The sequence below is a fragment of the Chelonia mydas genome, chromosome 2 (genome assembly GCF_015237465.2).
Source record: "Chelonia mydas isolate rCheMyd1 chromosome 2, rCheMyd1.pri.v2, whole genome shotgun sequence".
NCBI lineage: Eukaryota > Metazoa > Chordata > Testudines > Cheloniidae > Chelonia > Chelonia mydas.
The window spans coordinates 48,900,897-48,924,557 of record NC_057850.1 but is presented as its reverse complement, the minus strand read 5'-3'; the positions used below and the strand labels follow the sequence as shown (position 1 = coordinate 48,924,557).

The following is a 23,661-nucleotide window of genomic DNA, read 5'->3' as shown; positions in this document are numbered from 1 at the left end:
TTGTACTTTTCAGTCTTCCAGTAGTATGTCTTCTCACTCTCCGCTTCTTGTGCCTCTTGCTCCCAGCTCCTTGCACACACACCACAAACTGAAATGAGCTCCTTTTTAAACCCCAGGTGCTCTGATTAGTCTGCCTGTTTTAATTGATTCTAGCAGCTTCTTGATTGGCTGCAGGTGTTCTAATCAGCCTGTTTGCCTTAATTGTTTCCAGAAAGTTCCTGATTGTTCTGGAACCTTCCCGGTTACCCTACCCAGGGAAAAGGGGCCTACTTAACCTGGAGCTAATATATCTGCCTTCTGTCACGCTTCTGTAGCCATCTGGCCTGACCCTGTCACACCTCCCAGAAGCCTGCTTTATGAACCTGCTTCAGGGGCAGCAGACATGAGACCCCCAGGAGCAGGAAAGCCCTACTGTGGGTGTGTCTACAGTTGCCAAGAATTGCTACTAAAGGGAAGGTGTATGAACTTTCCCCTTCCAGCTGTCTGAAACTGGAAAGGTTTCAGAGGGTTAGTCCTAGGGCTAGCCAAAAAACAGTAATGCCATTCTGCAGAAAAACTGAGGTTTTGAAATGTTCCTTTCTGATGCAGAAACAAAATCAGATTGATTTTTTGAGGAAAAAAATACATAATTTTTTTCAGATCCTCAGTAATGCAGATAAATAAGCGTTATTTTCACCAGGATCAGTTATTTTGTCTCACTTTAGCAAGCAAATATATTATTCAAACCTGATAGTAATATATCTGTATGTATGAAAAGTAGTGTTTGTCCTCACTCATTTTTTTTCAAGAACAATAAAATGCAGGATTGTCTATAACGAATCCGCAGAAATTCTAAAATAAAATACAGGATAATGTTTGAATAATAAGAAAGTTCAACAACCCAGCTGTAAGATGAACATAGCTCCTTATTTTCTATTTGCAAATTTTTGTCTCCATCTTTTTGAAAAACTAGATTGCCTTAATGGGAGTGCAGCATAATTGTAGTTGGCTTTAGGGAGAGACTTTGCCCTGTTCTAAATGTCTGTGCAAGTGGGAGGTGGATGGTGTATATGGAACAGGGCCACTGCACAAAACACAGGCGCCTTTCAATATGTCCTAAATTAATCAGCATAGTTAGAGCCAAGGCAAGTTACAATGCCACCACATGAGGCCCTGACTTAAGTCCATCATTGTTGTCTAACACTGATTGACTCTACGACTTTTACAAGTGTTGATGAATGCAAGTAATTGTTTGTTTATGCCTCAAACTAAGGTCTTATCTACACTGGCAAGTTTCTGCACAGTAAAGCAGCTTTCTGCGTTGTAACTCCCGAGGTGTAGACGGTGCCAAGCCACTTTGTGTGCAGAAACTCCTGAGTTGCAGCGTTGCAAAAAACCCATCTCAACTAGAGTTGTAAGCCTTATAGTGCAGAGGCTCCAATTCTGTACTGGCAGTGTAAACACATTACAGCACAGAAAGCAATCAGTTGGCCTCTGGAAGTATCCCATAATCGCTCAAGTGGCCGCTCTGCTCATTGTTTTGAACTCGGCTGGCTGCCCTGAAGGCTTGAGCCCCTCCCCTTTCAAAGCTCCATTTCTGACAGCTCTTGTGTGCTATGCTGATCTGCTCCGGGACACAAAGCAAACCATTAATCTGGAATGCTCATGCTGTTGAACACAGAAGCAGGGTGTGTGTGTCTGTGTGTGTGTGTGTGTGTGTGTGTGTGTGAGAGAGAGATTGCTGTCCAGAGAGCTGGGGAGGGAGGCAGGGGCTGATGTTGGGGTTTCCCCCTCACCCTGCCTCAGGACTGGTTGCTTCCTGTTGCTGTCTGGACTTACAAGACAGCATGCTGACACACACTCTGTCCCCCAACACACACACACACACACACTCCCTGTCACACACTCTGCCGTCCCCCACTTCATTTGAAAAGCAGCTCACCATGTAGGAGGATGCCCATAGGATTGGGAAACCTGCATCATGTGATGCTGTGCCTGCCCCATGAGGCATTGCAAACCCTTCCCAAAGCACCCTGGGGCCAGTTGCACAGTGAGATAGCTACCATAATGCACTGCTCTCTTTGCTGTTCAAGAGCTGCTAATGTGGATGTGCTCCACAATCACAAGGAGCACAATGTGGATACACAACAGCGGTTTAATTCCAGTGCTTTAATAAAAGTGGTATAACTTGTTGCACAGAAACTTGCCAGTGTAGACATGCTCTATGACACAGGAAATTCCTGAATATCAGTCTCAGAAAGGTTAATTGGGCAAAAAGTAAAGCTGTAAAGATTTAAATGGAAGAGGCAGTACAAATTGGGACTATAAGTATTTGATCCTACTGATAGTTGATTTAGAACAGTCAGCATCAGCATTCCTAAAACAATTCTCAGAAGGCTTCCTTGGATTAAAATAAGATTGGAAATTTGCTTATAAAATGGTTAAAAATCTGACATTTTAATCTTTCATATTATAATAAAACAATCTTTCCATTTGGGAACCTGTGAAGTTGATGCTAATTAATAAGTTAGAGACTGTACAAAGGAAAACTGTTAGGCTTGTTATAAATAGGCATTCTGAAATTGAACCTATTAAAACAATTATGATGGACTTGAACTGGTTTCCCTGGAGCTTATGTAGACAGATCTGTAGGTTCAAATTTTTCTTTCTTTCTTTCTTTCTTTCTGATAATAACTTAATTGGAATTGATAAACTAAATATATTACTGAACCATCATGCTTCTGAGACAGTGTCAGACTAAAAAAAAAGTACTGTTCAATTGTTTTACTGATGGCTTAGTGAATTCTTTTCTTTATCTAAACTATTAAATGGAATACATTAACATCTAATTGTGCTAATTATTTTAATAATTTAGGGTGAAATTCATAAAGGAAACAATTTAGCAAGGAATGTAAGCACATTCATGACTTTAAGCCTTTGTTTAGTCCCCTTGATTTCAGTGGGATTATTCAGCTGTTTAAAGTTAAACACATACTTATGAGCTTTGCTGAATTGTCATCTTAGGTTTCTGTGGCTGTGGAAGGGCCACTGTGCAGCTGAAGAGTTCTGCTGTTTGGGTGGAGGTGAGCAGTTATGAAGTGGCCATGCAGGGGAAAATCCAAATCCCTTGAGAGCTAAGGAAGTTCCTTGCTCGTACACCAGTGTGAGAACAAAGCACAATCTGGCCCCTCGTGAATAACTGTGATTCACCCTCTTATGAAACCTGTATAACACAGGTTTATGAACATGTTTTAAATAATCTAAAAATTGTGCTTTCCTTAGGAGTGCCTGCAACTCATGTGGAGAATGGGTGCATGCAGTCTCCAGTCTCAGTCAAAGAGAAGGCATCTAATCTAACCCACCTAACAGTCTTACCCCTACAGAAGTCTTGCCTACATCTCCATGCCCAAATCAAAGCCAACAACCCACCGGAAGTAGCATGTGAACTGTGGGAGGGAGGCCACCAAAAGAATCCTGTCCTTTCCGAAAGACGCATCTGTTCTGTTGTGTTTGGTCTGAATAAAATCCCAGCAGGTCGCTGAGAGCACTTCATGTCCAAAGCAGACTGGTTGAACAGAGCTCATGTCCACCCAGAGGAAAGGTCCCATCAGACAGATATTTAGGGGATGGACAGTCAGTCACTTTGTTACACAATTACAGACAAAGTACAACACCAGATGAATAAGTAGTGCAGACAATTCCCAGGCACGGATGTGTTCAGAAGTAGCAGAGACAGGAGGTCTGGTTTCTGAGTCTTTAGGGTGCACCCATGGTTTCAAGTTTTCTCTGCATCCACAATGGCTAGAAACTTACCTTAAAAAAAAACCAGATTATCCTTCAATTTGCTGACCATAAGAGCTGGGGTTTTAAGAAGAACACCAAATGTCATGAAAGTCCCAATAAAATTACGAGAGTTGTCAACACTACATAATTCAGGAATAGTTTTATTTTATAACATTGGTGTATGGCCCACAGTGGTTAAGTGTTTTGTCTTTCGCTTCATCACTCTTGTTAATTTTGCAACTGTGCTGTACTATCACATTTAACTTCTGCACAAACAAGGAAGTGATGATAAACCCACTGATTTCACTTCAACTAGCAAAACAAAGAAACAATTAATATTCTAAGGAAAGGTCAAAATTAGTAATAGAGAAATATTTTCAAAGAGTGTATTACAAACTATATGAATTAAAAGAAGACTGACTACATTGATTAAAACTAACTGATAGGGCTTGTGACCAGGTACCTGGATGGGCCACACTAAGAATGCCACACTCAGGGCAGACTGCAAGTAATAGGTAAGATAATCCCCCAAACTGCTGGTTTATTCTATAATTATATTTACCAAGCCAGTAACAAAGAGCTTCTGTACTACCACACTGGTTAACAAGAAGCCAAACACTCTCTCCTATGGGCCCTTGGCTTCCATCTAGACAACAAAGTCTACTATAGTGAGGGGTTACTGAAAACCTGATTCACCATATGTGAGGTTCACCAATCCCAAAAGACAGGACAGTTATCCCCAGGTCTATGAATCTCAGATCTTACCCAAATATCATGCTGTCAGCCAATCCTTAATAAATAAATCTAAAATTTATTGTTAAAAGGATCAAAAGTATGTTAACTTAATTTTATGTATACAGAGAAGATTTCTTCTGGTTCCTTGCATACAGTCATAACATTGCATACATTCATATTTAATTAAGGGCTTTATCAGTAAGTGGGTCTTTCTTTAAAATTTATCTCTTGTTAGGGGTATTTTGCTGTATGCATAGGACAAGGGTTCTATTTCCCTACATGCATTGTTTATAATTGTGTTCAGTTTCTGTAATTGTCTAGCTTTTTTACAAACATAAATCAGTGACATTTGAAGCCATTTATGTGTATTGAAAGATGTGGTATTTCAAAGTACATAGAAGATTACCTTTCTTAATATGCTTAGTGAACATCATAGAAACTGTGAACTGTTTAGTTGGGAAATGGTATCAGTTCTTGAAAGAGACTGTGTGAACCCAATCCTGCCAGGGTTTCTGTAGCTGTAAGTATTTGGCATCTTGCAGAACCAAACTCCACATGAACACCTAATATAATTCCCAGAGATGTTACTTAAAGTCCCTCATTCAATGTTAAATCACCCTTTTATCTTATCTCCTCCTGTGTTTCTTTAAGTTTAAAGAGCGAATCAGATCAAATTTCAGAGCCATACATAGAGAAAAATAATAATAAAAACTGTAAGCCAAACAATACCCTCGTATTATATGTTCTGTCCTCTTGATGTGCAGAAGTGAAACACGAATCCTAGAGTTTGACAGAAATAATAATTTGAGATGTTTATATTTTATCAAGGAACCTCTTCATCTGGAAATCTCATCAAAGAAATCAGCAAATGGCATTCCCATTCTAAACGTACTAAATCTGAAATTTACGGGTCCAAGAAGATGCAATGATTATACAATAAATAAATAAACAAAACAAGAAAGACTCAGTAACTTTAATAAAATCAGTAAGTATGATAAATATGGAACTACTCATCCTTAAAGAGCTATAGGAAGGTCGGAATCAGAATCTGCCATATCCTAATATGTAGGTTGCTTGCTCCAATCCAGCCATCATTCTGCTGATGTACTCCCCCAAAAATATTACACCAGGATATTTTTCATATATTTTTCCACGGACAATTTTTGGACACCAGTTCAGTTTTAGGCTAGATTGGATATTTTTCAAATGGGGTCATATGTTGAGAGGGTAGCTAGAACTGAAATACAGTTCCTTTATTTTCCCATTTACCATTTTTATATCACTTCTTTAAAAATGAAAAATCACTACGTTGTTTTTGCCTCCAGTTTCTTGAATTAATTCCTGCTTGTTTTCTCTATGGAAAAGTAGATTCTCCTCAGGGTTTTCCTACCAAATGGTCTACTGCTAGTGCACTGAACGGCTATCCAAGAGACCTGTTTTTGTGGCAAGCATAAAGTGCAGGTCTAGACACACATTTCTTAGACACAGGAAAACTATCTACTTTCTAATTGCAATATTTTCACCACTCATTAGCTTAAAAGACAGGGTCCCTGCCTTCTTTACTGGTTGGCAGAGCCACGATTATAATACTGTGAGCATGAGAGAATGTGGTTTATGTTTTAGACTGTGTCTTTAATTATAGAGTTCTCTTTTCTTCAGAATTGTCTGAGGAATATGATACGTGATTATCGTTTGCTGTTATAGGCTTCTAATTTTATCCCCATCTCCATCACACTCTATTCACCACTACCTCTTATGCCTCCAGATTATTCATTTGTGAGACTAGCTGGCCTAATTTTCGATCCATGCCAGCAATTGTTGTTTGTGAGAGAACAGATTTTTTACTAAGGTCCTCCAGGAATAATACTGTAGTGTGTGTTAGACAAAAATCTTGCAATGACAGATAAACCTTTGCCTTGCCTTTCAGTGGGTAAAGATGCTGGCCTTGGAGCTTTTGGAGTATTGTCTCTTAACTGCAAAAATATATGCTGATGCCATTTATTTTTCTTCTTTTTCCATAGTAAAACTTCAAAATGTCATGATCCTGACCTCATAGAGTTTAAATAATGAAAGTAATTAAAGAGGAGGTGTGGTTCAGTGTATTTTGTTCCTTAGGTTATACCAGCACCTCCATCACCCCAACTTTTAAAAGAAAAATGTCTTTTTCCACATAGCAGAATAAAATATGTTAAAGCTTAGCAGTTTGGCTGGTTGTAAATTTCAGACAGGACAGGAAAATACTCTGTTTCCCCAAGTTACCAGGCACCCTCCTGTTTCTGCCAATTTATGTAAGTCTTACTGGGGACAAAGATGAAAAACATCTAGAAGGAACGCTGGAAGGAATATTCAGAAGCATATTCATGTGTCAGGGTTGGTCTCCATGTTGAAAACAGGTTTCAGAGTAGCAGCCGTGTTAGTCTGTATTCGCAAAAAGAAAAGGAGTACTTGTGGCACCTTAGAGACTAACCAATTTATTTGAGCAGAAGCTTTCGTGAGCTACAGCTCACTTCATCCGATGAAGTGAGCTGTAGCTCACGAAAGCTTCTGCTCAAATAAATTGGTTAGTCTCTAAGGTGCCACAAGTACTCCTTTTCTTCATGTTGAAAACAATGTTCAAAACCAGAAATACTTGAAAAACTTCAGTGTGCCATAACAGAACGCTAGAATTCAGAGGCAGGTAGTCAACATTGTATGAGGCTGGTGTTGTCAGTGTAAAGCTATGGCTTTTCTAGTAGGAGCGGAACACTTCTAGGAGTGTATGGATAAAGCAAAGACATACGCATGCTTATCATTTTTGAAGCACATTTTTTTAATTAACCATATGCTCCAATTTCTATTTACGTAGCAATACATGCCCTATGCTAACAAACATTTTAAATTTTGTGATAGGTTTATATTCACATATGCACTTGCATGTATAACACATTGTGTATTCATTACATTTGGAACATCCACATCCTACAGCTGTAAAGAGAAATTCCAAACTTTAATTGCAGTCCTAGTGCTTTGACTACCCAGAGAAGAACCATTTTATTCCTTGTGCATAATTACTTTGCATTAATGAGAAATGATTAAAGGCCTGATCCAAAGTCCATTGAAGTAAATTGAAAGTCTCCCATAGACTTTGATGTGCTTCAGATTAGGTCCTAAAAGATCAGCCATAGCATACTTTATGGAAGATGATTGAAGAATGATGTGAATTGTGCACACAGTTAGTCAGTCCAGACTGAAGTTTTCTAGTTTTGTTTACACCAGCATTCTTCTCTACCCCCTTCCCTCTTCACCCACTTGTTTGCTTCATTCACCTGTTATGTCCAAGTCTTCTTTTTTTAGACTATCAGCTTTTGGAGGCAGGGAATGGTATTTACTATATGTTTGTGCACTATCTAACACAATGCTGTCCCAACCTGATTAAAGCCTCTAGGTGCTACTGCAATATACATAATAATAAGAATTAATGTAACTGTGCTTGAAAAATGCCATTATCCCTTTTTGACCTGAGCAACTAGTCAAAGTTTGGGGCGCTTGGGATGTTCCAGTTAGGAGTAGAAATTGATGATGATTTGGTATGTTCTCTGATGCAGTCTTGTGACCCAGGCTCCTTCGGGGTCACACTGGGCTTACAGGCTGCGGCTTGGCTTTTCTGCCTGCCTCTGAGTCTGTCTCTATGCTACCCACGCACGTAATGATACTCAGTAAACGTCCCTCTGCCCAACCAGGTCTAAAACTCCTGGTTGGGTTTGCATGATCCTTTTGTCTTAAATTGGGTGGTGATTAATTTATCCTTAAAGTTATGTTAATGGAAAAGGTGCCTTCACGCCCATCAACCTCACTGTGGTTTTAACTTGGCCCACAACAAGATTTCACTCAGCACGCAACAAGATAGATGTAAATTTACTTATGAAATAAGTGTCTGAAAAAGTATAAATATAGTTATAGGGCTACTTTGTAGCTCCTCTTTCAAGAAGATTCAGTGAAATCTTGTGTGGGTATAGAAAACTGGTTTTTTGGGGGGGTGAAGGCTGTATGCTCCACTCCCCTAAAATAGAGATTGCATTAATAACTAAAGGAAATACTGAGTTTGGAACAGAAGCTCATTTATCTCACTTTATAAAGAGTGGACAAATTTAATTATGGTACAAAACTACTCCTTGAAATGATATTGAATAGCTGTTTTATTTTTTAACTCTGCTCCCGCTCCCCAAGTAAAGAAGTTGTCTGTGTTCCTGCTTTGTGATTGATGCAGGGGTTTCCTTTGAACTGATAGCTAATAACCTTGAGCTCCTCTATGAAAACAATTCAGCAAGCCATTTACAGGGACACTCAGGTTTAATACATTAGAGTAAATTCTTCAACTGAATTGTGCAGGAAACTGAAGATTATCTGTCTTGGAGATCTGAACAGAATTTTACTTTTAATAGTCTGTCCTGCTTCCATTAAAATTAATGGGAGCAGGAACAGAGCCTGTGTCTTGTCAAGCACTTATGTCCCTGGTGGGTTCTGTATCAATAAAATTAGTATTGACTTAATCATTATTAGTATTATCATTCTAGTTTAAGGAAGTAAATGAGAGTAAATGATGAAGAATAAGGTGGAAACTGGATATTTGTGTTCATGAATGTTATCTCACAGCCTTCTCATAGGAGGAACATTTTGGTACCAGGTATAATGTCATGGATTGTATTTGCATCATCGTCCTAAAATGATGATGTTCAAGACCATAGGTAGCTGAGGTTCAAGTTAAAGGACCAAATTCATACTGGCATAAGCAAGGTCTTGGCTCAAGGGATGAAATCCTGGCCCCATTGAAATTAATGGGAGTTTTGCCATTGACTTCACTTAGGCCAGGATTTCACCCAAGATGTCAAGTAAGAAGTCAGTAGAAAAGAATAGAGGGTGAAGGAATTAACCTTAAGGAACTCCAAAGAGGAGAGGTTTTAGCATAGAAAATCAATCACTAGTGGCTAAAATAAAGGGGAGCATAACAGAACATAATAGGAGGATGGGAGATGTATATGGATAGGGTGCTGGATGGCTGAGGAATGATAGAGGTATTGCAAAACTTTGTTGGGTAGGGAGGGCAAGGATGAATGTAAAAACAATGATTTGTGTTCCCACTTCTATCCTTAGCAAGGGAAGGGCTTGGAAAGACAAGAAGGGGTGACAGGGAATTGGAAGGAATTGTGGCAATCCTAGTTGCCAAAGAGAGGTATTGAGAATAAGAAAACAAGGGTTGAGCTGAGGAAAGAAAGAAGTGGTAGAAAAGGATAAGGAGAGAAAAGGAGCAGAGCAGACCGGGGAAAGGTTTGAGGTGTGAGAGTTCAGGAGGTTTAAAAAAATGATTGTGAAAGGGAATTGAACACGGAGGGGAGCTGAAGGATGAGGAAGGAGCAGGAGCAGATAGTATCAAAATGATGAAGAACAGAGGAGTCTGGGGAGAAGTGAGAAAAGGAGAGCTACCGCTGTAGGCATCATCAAGACTTTTTGAGACACTTGCATTCAGGCAATCTGTGGGTCAGACAGGTGGTGACTTATTTGGGTCTGTGTTTGTCTTCATGTCATGTACAATGCCATTTCTTAACAAATACATAATAATAAAATGGAAATACTGCTCCTGGGGGTGTGAGACTTCAGAATAAGATGACAGAATAGAGGAACAGAGTGAGAAGACAACATACAAGGAGGGGGCGGGATTACAAGTGTAAAGAGTAAATTAAACATAGTCTCTAGGGGAACAAACATGGCAGGCATAAAACATAGTTGTTGGCGGTTAGAAAGCAGTGGGATAGCAGTTACATTTACACACAAAACTGACCATGACTTTCAAGATTCTGGGTGGCTCAATTTTAAGAGTGCCCAACATTAAATACTTTAAAAGAGTCTTAATTTGAAAAAGTGCTGAGCACATTTTAGGCCCTGTTAAGGTATCTCAAGTTGGGCACCCAAAAATTGAGGCACTCAATATCCTAAGTCATCTTTGACAATTTTGTCCTTTGATGTTCCTCCATACAAACGGTTAGTGGAATTCAGGTAAATGAAATGTTAAAGGTGATCCTGTCAATGAATGATATGACTTGAGCATCTATCATGGTAGAACCAGATGGAATTCTTTCTTCACTCTTGCATCTAAGTCTAAATAGAAGACATTGGATAAAAATCTACTTGAATGCTGAGACATGTTTTCCACTTACATAACTTTGGATCAAATAGTAAAACCGTTCAGAAGCTACAATAAATCGTTTTGCTTGGTGACACATCAGGTGTACTAGTTTCTTGTACTAGTACCAACAATATTATTCTTGGTCACAGATCAATCATATGATGGACACTTTTCTGCAAGACAAGCAAGATAGCATTATGTTGTAGCATGTTCCTTAAATAATAGGTTCTCCCATGATACTGTTATATAACAAAAGTGAAGAAATTGAGAAAATAATGCATTGAAAAAAGATGTACTAAAGTATTATCATCACTGAATGATTGAGGCTGAAATGTGTGTCTCATTGCAGTCTATGGTATAGTGGAGTATTAAACAAGTTACCGCACTGGCTCATTTTTTGATGCAAAAGTTCTTTTCAAAATAATATGATTAAACTGGCTATAGTATATGTTAACCAGATGTACAGACATAGCAATTCCATGTCGCAGGTGTTTTTGAGGGAGACATACTCCTTTGAGCAACAGCAAAAAGAACTGCAATGTGTTTGGAGTGCAGTTGAGGCACACGGGTTATGTGCAAGAGATGGGGACAAGTGTGTGTTTCAGACAGCTGTCTGACTGTTGCTCTAAAAGTGTTAGTCTTTGCTGTGTATTTTTCATTGCTGTTTTTGCTGTCTTGTCAATGTTTGTTCAAAAGATAGGAAATCTGTGCATTGTTGTAAATACAGAGAGACTGAGGAAGGATATCCTTAGGCTGTATCCAATCATTTCTCCCTCAACAGGGAATTAATGCACTCCAAAAGTCCTTTCCCTGCCTTATAGCTTGGCAGTTAGGACATTAAATATTAGCTATGATTTTTTGCTACAGGGACATTAGTTGAAAATAAGAAAACAGAACTGTATAAAGAGTAAAAGTCTATATTTGAAAAACTGTTACCTATAAACAAGGTAAGTATTTTAAACTGGGCCTTGACATAGGCTGTATCTCCCATTTTACAGGACACTAAAAAACAGTTCCTGAGACCTCTAGTCTGGTTACAGTTATGCTGGAGACCAGTCATGTGAAGAGGGTTGAGGAAACACAAAGTCACAACCCTCCCTCTTCCTTCCCCCCTCCCACCCTGGAGATGTTCAGTACCAGGCAGAATCTTGAATGAATTCGCTTATTAGCATTTCTGCAGTCAAACTTGTAGCACTGTAGAAATTATAATGTATACGGTAATGTAAGCATAGCCCTTTTTGTGGGGCGTAAAGTCTCTAGTTTACACAAAACTCGATGGGATGCCAAGGCTATATTTTTTTCAGTGCTCTTTCTCTTTAAGGTTTGAAACTCTGATGGAAGGTTAAAAGAGCACAGCCCTGGTGAGCAGAGTGTGGCCATATCCAAGTCTGGTGCTTCTGGAAGGTGCCTCGCCAGTTGGTTTTTGTAAGTAGTGTGTGTGTTTCTTGCCAACATGTCAATTAAATGCTCCAGTTGGAAGCAGCATGCTGGTGTGGGAGTGTATCAAACCCCATTTAATAAGTGCCCAGATACAATGTTGATAGGTGCATTATACAGAGTTCTCAGTTAGATTACGTTGAGAGGTTTTGTGTAGATGGGAGGTGAGGCCAATCATAACATGGATCTTCCAGAATATATAATATTGCCAACTTTTGTGATTTTTTTTTTTGGTCATAAATCTTACCATATTTAGTGTTTTTCTCTTAAAGCCCATCTTTTTGAGGCATGTTCCTGAGGACCTTGGTATTTGTTTAAAAAAAAACCCTCCTGGTTTCAGAGTAAAGCTTGAAAATGGGATGAGGGGGCACCCTAAAGGCTCAAAACCCCAGCATTTTTGAAAAATCCTATGGTTTTTAAACCAGTATTATAATTTTGAGGGTCTCAGTGTGTGATTGATGAAAGCTTGGGGTTGGCAGTATTGGGAAAATTTGGCTCAATCCTGGATCCTTTAGTGGTGCAACTGATCTAACTATTATTGCTGACTGATTTAAACAGCCAGAGGATGTAGCCGGCTCTGTGCCACCCCTCTCCCAGCCCCTAGTGTAGGGGCATGTCAGGAATGGCCTCAGTGGAAGAGGACACATGGTTGAAGCATAGCAACTGACAGATGATCGTTTCTGGAGGCCATTACAACAGAGGCATAATTTAGAGCAGACACAGGGTCAGGACTTTGGCAGCCCCATTACTGCTGCCTGTCCCCCAGGATTGGGCAGCCACTGATAGTTCTTTTGTGGCTTTATTGTACTCCCCAAGGATGGCTATAGCAGAGTACTGGGCCCTCGGTACTGAAAGGCTGACCCTTAAAGCTGTGGATTCTCTTCCTCGTTAGAACCTCAGGATATGTAGTATTGGGACTGCCCTGTCTGAGCCTCCCTCCCCCAATCCTCCCTATTTAAGAGAACTGGGAAGCCCTGCAAACTGGGGTCAGCCCCTTCTTTCTATCTCTGTCATCCTTTTTACCATCCCACACCCCATTCTTGGTGCTTCTAACACGGTACAGTAATGAAATGATACCGTGTGTATGTATCATCTTCTTTCCACTCCTAAACCTAGTCAACAAGGATACCTTTTGTTTCTGCTTTGAGTGAACAGAAATTAAAATGTCCCCCTAAAGTGCCAGAGACAAGCAGGTCTAGCATGTCAAATGCGAAACATTCCTCCCACCCCCCTTTCTTTAAAATTTTCCTTGGGTTGCTTAACTTTGCTTAATTATGGCAGTAACTGGGGTTAATTTAAATGAACTACATCACCCTATCAATTAGTAAACAAGAAAGTCAATTAAACCAATTAAAATTTATTGGAAATTGGCTACTGCCATCTGGAAACTTCCACTGTCAGAATTTACAGCTGGAGTGACCTTTACATTTTGAGCTAGCAGGACTCTTTTGAGATTTCTCTAAGAAATGTTCAGTATTTGCAACGCTTGTTTAATAAATGCACCACCATAGATATTTAGAAACACATACAATGTGTTTCACTGTCAGTAAAGATAACAGGTGAACAGATGGAGACATGCAGCTTCTGATTATGGTATATGCTGTATCAGGTGTATGTACTGAAATAAAATACGCAGTGATTCTTATTTTTCTTTTATTTCTTATGTACAATATTCAGTCTATTGATGTGATGGGCCTTAGAGTCACAACAACAGTGGCCTTGCTCTAGAAAACTTTAAATGGCATAGTTCCTATTTATATATGAGACTGCCTTTTTCCTTGCGATCTGTTAGGGAAATTGAGACCAGATGGGACCAGTTCCTAGATTTAAACATGAATGGGCATATCCCATTCTGCAGCTGGTGTAAATTTGTCATAGCTTCATTGATTTCATTAGAGCTATAACAATTTACACTGGCTGAGAATAGGCATCTTAAGAGATGCAGACAGTACTCTCTCATTGGAGAGCCTTAGGCTCAGAATTCACTTCCTCAGCCAGCCTCTTCCCATTGCTGGGCTATGTTCAACTTCTAGACTTCATGCTTAAAGATAATAAATTCAGACAACTTTGCTTTTTCATTAAATTATAAATCACCTAGTTATTGGTGAATCACTATAGAAGGCTATGAGCAGGCAGCAGAAAGAAAGTGAATCTCGAAGAGAAATGAGAAAAATGTCCCGGGGCAAATAGAGAAAGATTTTGTGTGTATTCACACTGTATAAGTAACTTAAGTCTGTAGTGTAAACATCTACATGTAAATGCAAAGGAAACAAATCAGTTTTGTCCTTGCAGTTTTGTTCTCGCCTTTCCTGGGCATACAGAAGTGATGGTAGGTAATCTAGTGCCAGTGCATTAAAACTCTTAGCTGCCATGGCGATTGCAATGGTATGGTTTGGTTTAGTGCATTTGCACGCTTAGCTGCTGCCATTGAGAGAGCTTCCCTTAGCCCATGTATCAGTCTATCTCAGTTACTACTAAAGTGCCAGTCATACTATCTATTCTCCAGGCCAGCTTTTCAACAAATCTTTCAACCTAATTGAACCATTTTGATGATTGTGGAGAAGTGTATTTTTGAAGAAGTAAACACAGTGGGTCATGTCTCTGGCTGAGTAAGGGCCAAACAGCATGGGTCCTGTGGGAAAGAGATGGGGGGATTGCAAAAATGGGATCATGTTCACCTTTGCACTCCCTTTATACCGGGCTGGTACTGTGCCGCTCCAGCCCTTGGTTAGAGAAGTCTCCACATCCAGATTCTGCTACCGGTGATGCACAAAGTGGTCCCACCACATCTGAGGATATGGCCCTGTTTATTCACAGATGTATTTTCTCCTTATAGTGTATTTCCAGTGACATTCTGTTGTTCCATGACTGGTCATTGCTCTAACATGGACTCTTGTAGTTCGGTTTCCTGCTCTGTTTGTTGTGTATTTATTACCATAGATTAGCATTGCTTAGATTAGTAAACCTATTTCTTTCATATTTAACTCACTGTTACATAACTAAACACTTAAAGGCATTCTTCCCTTTACTGTGTTACCGTAAATACACTTTTATAAAACTACACTGAGCAAAATCCTGACCCACAAGCTCAGCCTGAGTTCTAGAGCCATTCTGGGCTTCATTCCTGAGGAACTGTGTTGGTCCTGAGCTTCTTGACGGCCATCCAGACTGGATGCATATATGGTGGAAAGAGGTGGGGTGGAGGTTACCTCCTTGATGCCCCTAAGTGCGGGTCTCACAAGCTGACAGAGCTCTATCAAGGAAACACGGAGGAGGCCAAATGGTCCACTATCCTGGAGACACAGCAGCTGGCTGAACAGGTGTCCAATGGGCCATAAGACACTATGACCATCAGCCCCTCAAGAACAATTCGGGGTAGATACAGCTGAGCATCTCTGATATATTCCTTATCCCTTCCTCTGCTCCATGGAGTTATCTACACTAAGGAAACAGAAAACCTAAGGATCAGAGGTCTCAACTTTCTTGTCTCCTCCTCCTGACTTACAGCTATTTTCCTTTTTAGAGGAGGAGATTCATTTCTGGGGTCCCTGGTTCCCAGGGACCCATCTGTCTCCTTAGTGTAGGTAGCTCTATGGGGGCAATTACAGACAGCAGCCCCTGTCATGCTAGCTCGAGAGGCAGAATGGACGGGATCTGCAGAGGAAGGGTGGAGTGAGAGTGGAGTTAATTCATGGTTTAGCTGTGTTAAATCTGGGTATTTTAGTGAGGTAGGACTCTAGAAAACTCCTGCTTTATTTCCCATAAGGACTGGATAAGAGGCAGCTAATGACGCTCACATTGAACAGTGAGGATAAAATATAAATATTGAATAGGTGCCTCACTCACTGAGCTCTTTCCAACCTGTTCACAGAATGCAGGAGAAGTCCCAGGAGAATTATAAAAATAGTATGTGAATAAAGGCTGAATTCAAATGCACAGAGGGCAGGGTTAAGGTGTTTTGGCTAACATTATCATTACCAAAAAGCAAATGAGTACTTGTGGCACCTTAGAGACTAACAAATTTATTTGAGCATGAGCTTCCGTGAGCTACAGCTCACTTCATCGGATGCATTCAGTGGAAAATACAGTGGGGAGATTTATATACACAGAGAACATGAAACAATGAGTGTTACCATACACACTGTAACCAGAGTGATCAGGTAAGGTGAGCTATTACCAGCAGGAGAACGGGGTGGGGGGGGGGAACCTTTTGAAGTGATAATCAAGGTGGGCCATTTCCAGCAGTTGACAAGAACGTCTGAGGAACAGTGGGGGCTGGATGGGGGGAATAAACATGGGGAAATAGTTTTACTTTGTGTAATGACCCATCCACTCCCAGTCTCTATTCAAGTCTAAGTTAATTGTATCCAGTTTGCAATTAATTCCAATTCAGGAGTCTCCTCCCCCCCCCGCCCCCCCGCGCTCTCCTGCTGGTAATAGTGAGCTGTAGTTCACGAAAGCTTATGCTCAAATAAATTCGTTAGTCTCTAAGGTGCCACAAATCCTCCTTTTCTTTTTGCGAATACAGACTAACAGCTGCTACTCTGAAAACTAACATTACCATTTTCACACTCTTCAGTGTTGTACGCAGCTTTAACATTGTTCTGTTGTAAAATTTTGTATGCAGAATTATATATGGGGGAGGGAAAGGGGAGATCTATTTTGGCTTTATGAGTCAGTTCACAACAGAACTTACCATTTCCATTATTTTTACTAATTTTCTCAAGAGCTATTTTCTTCTGAGGTGAGGATTTTCCCTCGAGATAAGTGGTAGATAAGAGGTGCTTGAATTCCTATAAGAAGTTGTTGAAAACAAACTCTGCTACAGAATTTCCATAATCTTATGCTACTTTCTTGCAGGCATCTTCTGCATCAGCATAAAAACTAGGCATTATATCAATCTTACATTCTTGTGAACCTAATATAGTGGACAAATGAAGTGTTAGCTGTCCTCTTTTGGAAAGATTTATGCATAAATTTAAAAGTGCCCTGTACTGAAGGGAAGTGTGAACCCATTTATTCTGATTATAATAACATAAAACACTGGTCTGAAATGTGGATCAGAGGCTTATAAATTCTTAATGTAGTTAACTCTGCCTGGAGATTACCTCATTCCTTTTAGTCAGACGTTGCAGAATTTATGGGCCTTTATAATCACAATTGGGTTTCTGTTCACTTATGAAGTTAACCTAATTGCCTTGTATGATATTTCTGCAGAACAGAACATGTATGTAGTCATTTGTGCAACATAGGTGAGCTCTTCTCTCACATAGATGATTTGAAGTGACTTAGTTGTGCCTCTGCTTTGCAATTACTATGATCCTCAATCAGGGAGCTGCAGAATATTGGATGCTGAGGCAGACCGTAAGACCTGTCATGTGGATATCAATAGGATGAATTAGGTGTCAGCCTTAATTTTGACAACTTCCATTTAGTTCTTTATGTCCTTGTGCATGTCCCAACCTATCATCAGTCTGAACTCTGTAATGTGTTTTTTTTAAATTACTTAGAGATTTCATAGCATGAATGTTTGTGATGGTGCATAGCAAGCAGCATTCCGAGCACGCTTACACTGGTAACTCCACTGACTTACTGGTAACCAGTTGCTCCTGATTTGAACTGGTGTTTGATGTCAGAACTGGGCCCCGAATAGCTCTCTACTGTGATCCTAAAACAATATGCCATAGGCTGTTACAAACTGTATTGTACTTCTTATCCTCCTAGTGGTTTTTTTAACATATAGAATGTTGACCGGCTCAAGCATAAAAGTGTTGTGAAGGCCAAGACTATAACAGGGTTAAAAAAAAACTAGATAAATTCATGGAGAATACGTCCATCAATGGCTGGATGGGCAGGGATGGTGTCCCTAGCCTCTGTTTGCCAGAAGCTGGGAATGGGCGACAGGGGATGGATCACTTAATGATTACCTGTTCTGTTTATTCCCTCTGGGGCACCTGGCATTGGCCACTTTCAGAAGACAGGATACTGGGCTAGATAGACCTTTGGTCTGACCCAGTATGGCCATTCTTTTGTTCTTAAATATTATTTTGTTATGTTCCAAGTGGAAGATTTTCACAGCGACAGGTCAGTGCAATAGACAAAGTTTGCTGCACATTGGCTTTCTCAGATGCAATAAATAGATTGTAACGCTGTGGTTCATTAAATAAAAGAAGAGCTTCAGTGGTGCATTGTTCTACAATAGGTTATTTTCCACTAGCTTTTAGAAACCAAGATCAGTATATTGCTGAAAAGACGGAGCAGGGGGCCTTAAAATACTATCCACTGTTTGTAGTTGAATACTTAGAGATGTATTTTTATCAGATGAACCACCAGACTTTGTTATAGCTTGATGTTTGAATATTTTCCTTGCCTCTGGTTAAAAGCAGAAGGCCCAAGTATGAGCCCAAGATCCACTTATGTAGGGGACTCTACACATGCAGCTCTTCCCCTCCTCCCAGTGCACACATTTACATCCTGCTTGCAATGCCCCCCTTCCAGACCATGTGAGGGAAACTCCATGAGGAGGGACGAGGCAGGCACTGGGCAGCCTAGGCAACCTCATGGTGTGTCAAGGCAGGGGAAGCAACTCATCCTTCACCAGTTCCACAGAGATTACCTAGGAAAGGTAATATGGCCTAAGGAAGAACTTTTTTCTGCAGAACCCTCTCCAGAATAGGTATCCTGGGGACAGTAGAAGCTAGAGTTATTCTTTAATGATGTAGCTCCTTTGGAACTATGCTGTGGGAAATAGGAGGAGGGAGCCACCAGGGGCTTGGACCAGTAATCCCTGCCCCTCCTCTGGAAAGATAGGGAAGAAATTTCATTGGGGGATTCTTCCAGTGTTGTTCTCCTCTGTAATTGCTTTGCCATGGGGGTTTTCTATGTGGGGGAGTGAGATGCTGTGGTCCTGACTACAAGTGTATGTGAATTGAGAGAGAGGCAAGGCAAGTTCAAAAGTGTGGAAGATAGACTAATAGCAGTATTTAGGAGATGTAGATGCAGAGTCACAACTCCATCCAAGTACAAGCATTTACAGTTGGCTCTATAGTCAAAATAGCCTGCTAACAGCAAACATTGCCGTCCTCCATCAACTTTATCAACTCCTATGTTCTCCGAATATTTGGAATAGAGGAGGTGACTTACTGGATCCGATCAGTGGCCCAGCTCATTCAATATCCCATCTCTAACAGTACCAGCTCCTTCAAAAGAATGAGCAAGAAACCCTGCAGAAGGCAATTATGGAATAAGCACCCTACAGGGAAGTTTCTTCCTAACACTTCCATGAGTTTAGTCTAAAACATATGGCTCTGCCTTGGTGCTTGGTTATTTTATTATCTATAGTTGTTAATCAGCTATATTTCAGTAGCACCTAAAGGCTTTAACCAGGGTGGGACGGGGCCCATTGTCCTATACACTTATGGAGTAAATGACAATGCCTGCTCCGAATAGTTTACACTCTAAAAAATCAGACATAATTGGCTGAGAAAACAAAGAGGCAGATGGGCAGGGGCACAAGGTAACAAAGATAAGAGGATGCTTGGTTTAGAAAAAATGTTGGCTGAAATTTTCAAAATCCTCATAGAAATATTTTTAATTTACCAAAACGTTGGTTTTCAATAAGAAAACATGACTATTATGATAACAAATAATAAAATTTGAAGAAACACTGTAGTAAAAATATAATGGAAAATGGACTATACAAAATGGAAAGAACTTTGAAATTGTGTGCAAAGTCTTCTTCCTATTTCTCAACCAGCTCTAGGCTGAGGTGAGTTTTTTAAGGAGTGACTTAAAGGAGGCTGATGGATTTGAGGATTTGGGCTGAGAGTTCTCCCCCAGCCCACATTATTATAATTTACATTACCATTGTGCCCAGGAGCCCTAGTCATGGACCAGGACCCCATTGTTGCTAGGCACTGTACAAACACAGAACAAAAAGACAGTCCCTGCCCTGAGGAGCTTACAATCTAAGTATAAGATGAGAAACAACAGGTGGTTGCAGGCCGACAGACTGGGAAGTACAAGGAAACCGTGAGGCAATATTGGTTAGCATGATTGGCACAAGCAGGCATGGTAAAAACTCCAATCAAAATCTATCAAATCATAACAGCCTCCTTTATTTTGCTCCTTAATATTCACTAATATTAACCTACAGTTAAGAAACCTGATTGTTGGTATTTATTGCATCATTGTGATGGAAGAGCTCAAGGAATGGAAAGCTAAAGTCTTTTGTAGTGATGACTGACTGGCAAGCCACATCAGTTTCACCACTATCCCAAAGCCTGGATGTAATCAAGTGATGTTATGGCAGCAGTAAAAACAACATGTATTGTAAATAGCGCTGTTTATTGGTTTTTATTTGTAAAGCTTTTGTTTGAGAGTGTTACTGCACTGAGTGGCTTTCCTGTGGCTTTGGTGTTTCATAATGATGATCTCATTGTGCAAAGCCATGTTAATAATAATTTTCATCCATGGTGTTTTTATTAAAAACCTATTCATATGATTCTAAAAGGGAAAAAATGTGTTTTTTGTTTTTGACAAAACTTTGGGAGACGATTCTAAATTTTAACAAAACTTTGAGAAACAATCCTATATTTCCTCAGACACAGGAGTCTGATGTGCAAATATTTGGTTTTTTAAGGTATTTTTGAGCCAGAGTGTGTACTATCACCAGTACTGTAAGTATAGGCTGAAATAATCATTCAATTCAAAACTCCTGTTTCTTTATCTTGTAACTTTCTCAAAAACTTTCTTTTGTGTGTGTGTGTGTGTGTGTGTGTGTGTGTGTGTGTGTGTGTGTGTGTGTGTGAGAGAGATCTCTGTCATTGCTCTTGCTATTAGGACGTATCTGATCAAAATTACAAGTAGTGAAATGTGTATGTTTAGATAAGTATCCCATGTGCGTTGGGATGTGTCTATGTAGATACAGAAACAGTTTTGCTTTCTCCTTTTATAGTAATTTGTTTGTCATATTCTTCATTAGGTAACAAGGGAAAATTTTACTGTTGGCATAAATAGGTGCTACTCTACTGATTTCAGTGGATCTGTGCCTGCTTAAGTCAGTGGCAGATTTGGCCCTTTATCTAAATGCTTTTCTTCTGAAAGATGAGCAGCTCTTGTTTCTCTAGCAATATGCTAAAGTTTATTATAGTATTGGTCAGTGAAAGAGGGCTGGTTCTGCTCCTCCAATTGGTTTTTGTATTAACCAGCTGTAATACTTGGTTAGCATTGCTGGTATGACTGATGTCTCTCTTCTATGATTTTCAGTTGTGTACAATTAGTGCAAAACTTTCTAGATTTACCCGTAACTAAATTGCACTCCATGACTAATGACATAACATGAGAGAGAAGCTATGAGAACAATCTGTAATGTGGATGCAGGAAGATGTGGTACTATTAACACAATGCTTGATCATGAGCATTGTGTCCAGTGGATTAGCTACATAGGTTTTACAAAAGAAAGGATACTGTTGCTGCTATTAATTATTTTATGTTAGTTGGTGTTTCAGAGTAGCTTAGTAAATAACTTGTGCCACGACAATATAATACTGCATGAAGAGCATTTCCTTCAATTGCTCATTCTTCTTTACTGTTTTAACTTCCATCCATCCTTTCACTCATTGTTACATAATTTGACATCATATATATCAATGTAGCATCTTACCTTGTCAATACCTCAAGTTAGCTTAGTTCCAGTGATGTTATACTCCCATGCCACTATGTGATGACAATGTAGCAAGTGTCTTTCAGGCCACAACAAGAAAAATATACCATTCTAATTGTGGTTTGCAGCAAGGGCATTCATAGTGGAACAAATTGTAATGGATACAATCCTGCAAATTCTGTTTTTTTTTTTGGTCAGCGTTTTCATTGCTGCTTACATTTCCGACAACTGGCGATCAGCATCTTCTACCCTGTATTCATCTCCCTTTTGATTCCTTTAGGACAAGTTTGATTTCTCTCATCATTTTCTTCAGTTTAGATGAAGAATTTTCAGCTCAGAGTAATCTTTTAAGCACAAATTATTATTACTATTTAATTCTATATTTAACGAAAACTCTATTAATTGTATTAAGTCATGTGTGGATGCTGTATTTCAAAGATGAGGCAAGTAGACAAAAATGATCCAGGCATTTGTAGCATAATATGTAAAACAGAGGCGAACATAGACTTAATAGTGCTGTGTATTGTTTCCTTAGGAATTGCTCTATTAATGTATACTGCCCTCTGGTCTACAGATCACTTTTTGCAATGGAAGAAGTTGCATTGGTTGCCTGATACAAGTTAACAACAAATGGTAGCAGAGAGACTGGAAGAGGATGTACTTTATAAAAAAAAAAAACAACACTTTCATTTTGAAAGCTGTTAATATTAAAGACTGCTATGAGAAAATCCACACTCGGCTTGCAGAAAACATTTTGGTGGTCATGGCATTGGCACAAAATCAACAATATTTCTTCCTCATAACCAAGCTGTAGAATCATTTTCAAATAATTGCAAAAACAAAAAATAAAATGCATGTAGAAATAGTGACATAGGGCCCAATCCAAAGATCAGTGAAGTCAATACGACCATTTCTATTGACTTCAATGGGCTTTTGGATTCCCACTACTGCTCTTCTAGACATTAAACTATTCATGTTCTGAAAGCATCATCTGAAGCATTGAGGCTCGTATTACCCCTTCATTTTCTACAAAAAACACAGTCAGTATTTTCATAGGGAAAAATATATATATTGTCTTTAACATGGAATTTGCTGGGAAAAGAACTGAAGCTTTAATGTCCAGTGGGAAAAATAAACTCTGACAAAAGAGTCACAAATAGTTTAAATTTGCTGGTATGATTGAATATCTTTGGCCTCAGGTCTGCTAAGATAAGACCCCCACCCCTCCAATCCCCCCTGCACATACACTGCCTTCAGAATACTTTTGTTCTTCCATGCTACCTACATAACTTTATCTTTGTCAGTAATGAGGATAAAAATCACAATTAAATTCTACTTCATATAAAACAGGCATGGCAATCAGCAACCTGTTCTTCAGCTGGATTTTGAAATACTTAGGAATCCGGTAAGGAGGAATTAATGTACTGTGTCTATTAATAAAAACAAATAATAATGGATCAGAAGACTGTATTTCCAGATCTTCAGGTAATCCTAAAACATGAATGTAACATACTTTGGCATTATTTGCCAGTTGCTCAGCTTTATCAAAGGAAGCATTATCCTTAGTGATAACAGCAGGTAAGGTCGTTAAGCTATATTCTGTGTCTGAGGTTCTGCACTACTATTTTCCAAATTGTTTGTGTGTTCACCAGTAAATTCTGTCTCTTTTTAACAAAATTCAGTATTTTGGAATGAGACCTAGATTTAATTGAATCACAGAGAATTAACAAAGCCAAGATAATGTCACAGTGCTCACTTAAGGCATTGGCCTATAGTGCCTTTGCCCAAGACATTTATGTCAGCATCACAGCTTTCATTCCTGTTAATGGTTGCATAGAAAACTTGAAAATGTATGCCAGGTGTAACTGATAAAGGGACGTCGCCCGGAGTCTGCGGAGAGCAT

At 39.5% G+C, this 23,661-nt stretch overlaps 1 protein-coding gene across 10 annotated transcripts in view; it reads left to right on the top strand.

The window, feature by feature from the left end:
* RALYL (RALY RNA binding protein like) overlaps positions 1 to 23,661 on the top strand; it is a 577,640-nt gene that overhangs the window by 104,733 nt on the left and 449,246 nt on the right. For 2 of the 10 annotated variants that reach the window (XM_043539409.1, XM_043539411.1), the window contains exon 2: positions 11,979 to 12,082. The exons of the other annotated variants lie outside the window; for them this stretch is intronic. The gene's annotated coding sequence lies outside the window, so the exon portion shown is untranslated. The remainder of the gene's footprint in view (positions 1 to 11,978; positions 12,083 to 23,661) is intronic. 10 annotated transcript variants of the gene reach the window in all.